A 7969-nucleotide genomic window follows, 5' to 3' on the forward strand; every position below is an offset into this window, starting at 1 on the left:
AATCTCTTGCATTCCTATACACTAATGATGAAAAATCTGAAAGTGAAATCAAGAAAGCACTCCCATTTACCATTTTAACAAAAAGAATAAAATACCTAGGAATAAACCTACCTAAGGAGACAAAAGACCTGTATGCAGAAAATTATAAGACACTGATGAAAGAAATTTAAGATGATACAAATAGATGGAGAGAAATACCATATTCTCGGATTGGAAGAATCAACACTCTGAAAATGACTCTACTACCCAAAGCAATCTACAGATTCAGTGCAATCCCTATCAAACTACCACTGGCATTTTTCACAGAACTAGAACAAAAAGTTTCACAATTTGTATGGAAACACAAAAGACCCCGAATAGCCAAAGCAATCTTGAGAACGAAAAACGGAGCTAGAGGAATCAGGCTCCCTGACTTCAGACTATACTACAAATCTACAGTAATCAAGACAGTATGGTACTGGCACAAAAACAGAAATATAGATCAATGGAACAGGATAGAAAGCCCAGAGATAAACCCACACACATATGGTCACCTTATCTTTGATAAAGGAGGCAGGAATGTACAGTGGAGAAAGGACAGCCTCTTCAATAAGTGGTGCTGGGAAAACTGGACAGGTACATGTAAAAGTATGAGATTACAACACTCCCTAACACCATACACAAAAATAAGCTCAAAATGGATTAAAGACCTAAATGTAAGACCAGAAACTATCAAACTCTTAGAGGAAAACATAGGCAGAACACTCTATGACATAAATCACAGCAAGATCCTTTTTGACCCACCTCCTAGAGAAATGGAAATAAAAACAAAAATAAACAAATGGGACCTAATGAAGCTACAAAGCTTTTGCACAGCAAAGGAAACCATAAACAAGACCAAAAGACAACCCTCAGAATGGGAGAAAATATTTGCAAATGAAGCATCTGACAGAGGACTAATCCCCAAAATTTACAAGCAGCTCATGCAGCTCAATAACAAAAAAACAAACAACCCAATCCAAAAATTGGCAGAAGACCTAAGTAGACATTTCTCCAAAGAAGATATACAGATTGCCAACAAACACATGAAAGAATGCTCAACATCATTAATCATTAGAGAAATGCAAATGAAAACTACAATGAGATATCATCCCACACCTGTCAGAATGGCCATCATCAAAAAATCTAGAAACAATAAATGCTGGAGAGGGTGTGGAGAAAAGGGAACCCTCTTGCACTGCTGGTGGGAATGTGAATTGGTACAGCCTCTATGGAGAACAGTATAGAGGTTCCTTAAAAAACTACAAATAGAACTACCATATGACCCAGCAATCCCACTACTGGGCATATACCCTGAGAAAACCATAATTCAAAAAGAGTCATGTAGCAAAATGTTCTTTGCAGCTCTATTTACAATAGCCAGGAGATGGAAAAAACCTAGGTGTCCATCATTTGATGAATGGATAAAGAAGATGTGGCACATATATACAATGGAATATTACTCAGCCATAAAAAGAAACGAAATTGAGTTATTTGTAGTGAGGTGGATGGACCTAGAGTCTGTCATATAGAGTGAAGTAAGTCAGAAAGAGAAAGACAAATACTGTATGCTGACACATATATATGGAATATAAGAAAAAAAATGTCATGAAGAACCTAGGGGTAAGATGGGAATAAAGACACAGACCTACTAGAGAATGGACTTGAGGATATGGGGAGGGGAAAGGGTAAGCTGTGACAAACTGAGAGAGTGGCATGGACATATACACACTACCAAATGTAAAATAGTTAGCTAGTGGGAAGCAGCCACATAGCACAGGGAGATCAGGTCGGTGCTTTGTGATCACCTGGATGGGTGGGATAGGGAGGGTGGGAGGGAGGGAGACGCAAGAGGCAGGAGATATGGGAACATATGTATATGTATAACTGATTCACTTTGTTATAAAGCAGAAACTAACACACCATTGTAAAGTAATTATACTCCAATAAAGATGTAAAAAAAAAAAAAGAATGAAATTAGAACACTCCTTAACACTATACACAAAAATAAGCTCAAAATGGATTCAAGACCTAAATGTAAGACCGGACACTATAAAACTCTTAGAGGAAAACATAGGAAGAACACTCTTTGACATAAATCACAGCAAGATCTTTTTTGATCTACCTCCTAGAGTAATGGAAATAAAAACAAAAATAAACAAATGGGACCTAATGAAACGTGAAAGCTTTTGCACAGCAAAGGAAACTGTAAACAAGACGAAAAGACAACCCTCAGAATGGGAGAAAATATTTGCAAACGAATCAACGGACAAAGGATTAATCTCTAAAATATATAAACAGCACATGCAGCTCAATATTAAAGAAAGAAACAACCCAAAGCAAAAATGGGCAGAAGACCTAAACAGACATTTCTCCAAAGAAGACATACAGATGGCCGAGAGGCACATGAAAAGATGCTCAACATCACTAGTTATTAGAGAAATGCAAATCAAAACTAAAATGAGGTATTATCTCACACCAGTTAGAATGGGCATCATCAGAAAATCTACAAACAGCAAATGCTGGAGAGGGTGTGGAGAAAAGGGAACCCTATTGCAGTGTTGGTGGGAATGTAAATTGATACAGCCACTATGGAGAACAGTATGGAGGTTCGTTAAAGAACTAAAAATAGAATTACCATATGATCCAGCAATCCCACTACTGGGCATATACCCAGAGAAAACCATAATTCAAAAAGACACATGCACCCCAATGTTCATTGCAGCACTCTTTACAATAGCCAGGTCATGGAAGCAACCTAAGTGTCCATCGACAGACGAATGGATAAAGAAGATGTTGTACATATATACAATGGAATATTACTCAGCCATAAAAAGGAACGAAATTGAGTCATTTGTTGAGACGTGGATAGATCTAGAGACTGTCATACAGAGTGAAGTAAGTCAGAAAGTGAAAAACAAATATCGTATATTAACGCATGTATGTGGAACTTAGAAAAATGGTACAGATGAACCGGTTCACAGGGCAGAAGTTGAGACACAAGATGTAGAGAACAAACGTATGGACACCAAGGGGGGAAAGCCGCGGGGGGTGGGGTGGGGATGGTGGTGTGCTGAATTGGCGATTGGGATTAACATGTATACACTGATATGTATGATGATGTGTTTTATACATAAAATTGATGACTAATAAGAACCTGCTGTATAAAAAAATAAAATAAAATTCAAAAATTAGAAAAAAACACTAAAAAAAACTAATACTAAACTTTCTTTGGGGTATTTGTATGGAAATATGTTAATATAAATGTTTCAGACATTACATGAAATTCCTAAAAATCTTATGTGTTCTGGTATAACGTTATAAGTCGTAATTCTAGTTATTACTTTAAAATGTATATCTCAGAAATAACTAAATTTCCTTGTCAATTGCATTATTATGAACTTTCTTCAAATCTTTAACCGTGGTCATTTTTAAGTCTTTTGTCATTTACAGACGGTTCTGGGTGTACTCTGATGCTTTTGCAAAAATGTTTCTATAAAAGGGTTTCATCTTCAAGGAATTCATGGAAAAGACTCTGACAAGTACAGGTTTCTAGTAACTGACTATACTGCTGAACTGAATGAATAAGCCTTTTCAGGACTGTAATGGAAAACTGATGAATTCATAAAATTGCTAACAAATGATCAAGATGAAAAAAATTAATTACATGGGACTGAGTGAGCTGATGAGGATGATTATAATTTTTGTGACTTTCTGTTTGAATAAAAAAAATGTGATGTAAATTTATGTAAGAAGAACTTAATGTAAAACAATGCCACTCTTCTCACACACAAAAACATTTTGTAACAAAGAGAAAAACTTAAAAGCAAAATTGGTATATTATGTATATGAGAACAAAGATAAGGAAAGCAGATTTCTCACTGGAAATAATTCAAGGTAGAAACAGCGAAGCAATATCTTTAAAATGGGAAAAAAATCCCTATCCATTCTAGAATTCTATACCCAGCAAAACAATCTTTCAAAATTGGCAAAATAAAACCTATAATGGAAAAGAATTTTAAAAAAAGAATATATACATATATATGTATAACAGAATCACTTTGCTGTACACCTGAAAGAAATACAATATTGTAAATCAAATATATTTCAATAAAAAATAAACAAAATTGGCAAAATAAAGATTTTTCTAGACAAGCTGAAATAATTTAGTACCAGTAGACCTTTTTACAAGAAATATTAATGTTAATGTCCTTCAGGCAGAAGGACAATGATACCATATGGAAACTTGGATCTGCAGGTGAAATGAAGGGCTCAAGGCATGGAAACTTATATGGGCAAATATAAAGACCTTGTTTCTTATTAATTAAATTCCTTTAAAAATTTAATTGACTATTTAAAGCAAAATAATGACAATGTATTGTGGGGCTAATGACATACACAGACATGAAGTGTATGACAACCAAGCACAAAGACTGAGAAGCATATACTGTCAATTCTTATATCACCCATAAGGTAAGGTAATTAAAAAATCATTAACGAAATCATAAAAACTCAGTTAATCCAAAAAAAGGGAACACAGAATAGGTGAAATAATTAGAAAATGAATAATAAGATGGTCGATTTAAATGCAACCAGATCAGTAATCACCTTAAATGTAAATGATCTAAATACCCCGATTAAAAGACAGCGGATGCCAGATTGGATTTAAGAAGTCAGCACCCAAATACATGCCTACAGGAGACATGCTTTAAATATAATGACACAAATAGGTTACAAGTAGAAGGACGGAAAAAAGAATACCACGCTCAAATTAGCCAGAAGAAAGCTGGAGTAGTTATATTAATACAAACAGTAGGTTTCACAGTAGATAAAGAAGGTTTCACAGTAGATAAAGAAGGTCATTTTAAAAATGTTAAAGGGGTCAATTAATCAACCTTGTACATTTATGCACCTAATATCATAGTGTTAAACTACATGATATAAAAACTGATAGAACTGAAAGGAAAAAGAAACAATTATAGTCCTCCCTCCCTCCCTCCCTCCTTCCTCCCTCCTTTCCTTCCCTCCATCCTTCTCTCCTCTGTTAAAAGCCATAAGGTAGATCCCCACGTGGACGGCAGTCAGCCTGAGTGTGGAAAGCAGGCCCAAGGGGGGCTGGAGATTGGCTACATGGCAAGGAAACTGAGGTAATGGGAGCTGAGTTTCTCACCGTCACAGAGGAGAGATACAAACCTGGAGAGAGGCAGCCAAAGAATACATCGTGTGGTGTTGGATTGGAATTGAGGCTATGGATGTGAACTCATAGATTTCTGAATATGTCAGTAGGTCTACAGGATTCCCAGATAAATTCAGATGTGTGTGTGTGTTTCTCCCCTTTAAGCCTGTCCGCAGAAGGGCCTGGGAGCCTCCACACGTTAGTTAGAATCAGCATGCTTAACGCCCAGATCCCGGTCTTCAAACACCATTCTCCACTAAAAGGAATCAGACTCCCCAGGCTCCGGCAGAGAAGGAATGAGATGGGTCTGGAACACCTTGATGTGTCAGGAAGTGAGAAGATACTCAAGGAATGAAGGGGGCATGCCAAAGGTCAGAGAAGCCAGTGTAACGCTCCCACTGGCTAAATCTAGGATAATCTGAGCATGAAAATGAAAACAAAAATGGCGGCAACTGATTATAACCCATTGAATAGAACAGGAATCCATGAATCCACAAGACATAAACAAGTAAATGAACAAATTAATGTCTTGCAGTAGAAAGCCCACAGATAAATGAATAAAGAATGAAGGTGTGAGAAAATCTCCCTTTGGAAACAATTGTAAAAATAATTCAGGCAAGACACAGAAACATCAACAGATGGCTAAAGTTAGTGGGTGAAACTGAGATGAATAATGGGATGTTACACAGTCTCAGAACGTCTCCCTGCAAAATATTAACAACAAAGGGGAAAAACATAATGAAGAAACCTGGTAGAAAAGATCTCAGTCGAATGATTAAAATTAACACCACCAGTAACAGGACAAACAGGCGTCGCACGCCACCCATAGGCTGACATGGAAAGAACACGGCCTCTGTGACATTCCGGTACAAAAATGCATGACATGGTCTCATCATGAGAAAACACCAGACAAACTCCAGTTGAGGGAATCTACAGGATGACTGGTCCACAATCTTCAAAATGATCAAGGCCATAAAAGTCAAAGACAGACTGAGGAATATTCCAGAGTGAGGGAGACCAGAGAGGACTGGGGTATCTGAGAAGGGGGCGGGGGAGCAGGGGACAGGAAGGGAAAGTCAAAAATAATATGGGAGGGCTTCCCTGGTGGCGCAGTGGTCGGGAGTCCGCCTGCCGATGCAGGGGACACGGGTTCGTGCCCCGGTCCGGGAAGATCCCACATGCTGCGGAGCGGCTGGGCCCGTGAGCCATGGCCGCTGAGCCTGCGCGTCCGGAGCCTGTGCTCCGCAACGGGAGAGGCCACAGCAGTGAGAGGCCCGTGTACCGCAAAATAAATAAATAAATAAATAAAATAAAAATAATATGGGAGGAAAACGAGCCTGTTGCTATTTTACAAACTCTCAGACACACGTGTGCCTGCTTCACATGCAGTGAGAGCACCTGCATCAGTTATTCCTACATCACCAGGAAGAGCTATCGATTAGCTACTGCTACTCCTAGGTTTACTGATGAACTTACCAGGCAACTGGCCACACCGGCGTGACCTAACGGGCACTTTAGCCGTGATGGGCCACACACTCAGAACTGCGAGAGCAGCACAAGGGTGATGCGTCTGCACAGTTCAAGGGGCTCGTTAACCTAAGACCTGCTAATTGAACATTTCCATTCCTCCTTGGGCTTACTGAGAACCATGGAAAAATTAAAATACACTCTGGGTCTCTTATTAAGTAGCTGAATCAAAATATTCTGGGAAATATATGCAGAAGTATTCAGGAAGTCTCCTAATATTAGCTGAAAATCATCAGTCTGGTTGTCTTTCATCTCAGACAAGATTTTGTTGCTGCATTTATGTATCAAATACTTCATAGATCCCTTCCCTTGCCTGGCCCTGGAGATGAGGATGGATAATAACAGCCCCTGCCCTCGGGCCCCTCCCAGTCTCGTGGCATAAACCATACAGGGTTAGACGGAGGTGGCAAGGGGAATGGCAGGACCATGTCAGGGTCTTATGGGAACACTTAGGAGGACGAGTTCTTTGGGCTGGAGTGAGGAGTGGGTGGATAGGGGAAGGAAGTATTTTCTGGAAGAAATGATGCCAACCGCAGTAAGTGGGACCTAAGAGATACAGCTGGCTGAAAAGCAGTTTGCATTACTGTGAGGTCAACAAACGGACCCAGGCACCCTAATGCAGTGGGTAGGGGCTGATGGCCGATCACGACAGCCAAGTTCACGCTACAGCAGGGCTACACCAGGCTTTATTTTTAAAGTGCTTCTGTGACAACATGGGGAACATTTTCCCCAGACAAATGCCGTGTAGGAGGAATACCTGCCACTCAACTTCCACGGTTCACAGAGCCAAGATCTGGCCTCTGGCTGGGGAAGTATTCCACGTTGGAGACATGGTTTTGTCACCACAAGCGTTTGCTGTCTTGGGTGTGTGCCTAAGACCGAGGATGCAACAGGAGTGCCACAACCCCAACCTCAAAAAGCCGTGATTACTAAGAACAAAAGGCAAACCTAAGTTTTTTAAACACAACAAAATTTGGTGGCAAATTGAATAGCAGAGCTAAAGCAGATTAAAATAAAGATTAAACCACTTATTCCTGGTGCAGTGTGTTCAAGAAACTTTTAACCAGAGGCTCCCAGGAGAGGCTAGTTTGGGATATCAGGCGGGGAAAACAAAACCACGGGAAGAGGCGAGGGCAAGCCCAGATGGACGGACTTGGCTTTGGTCACCCCAGCTCTTCACTTGCAGGGAAAGCTAACAGCAAAGGAGTGAACACGTCTTGGTGTTTTGGAAGAGCTAGATTAGAATGA

The sequence above is a fragment of the Grampus griseus genome, assembly GCF_964374135.1.
Source record: "Grampus griseus genome assembly, chromosome: 5".
NCBI lineage: Eukaryota > Metazoa > Chordata > Mammalia > Artiodactyla > Delphinidae > Grampus > Grampus griseus.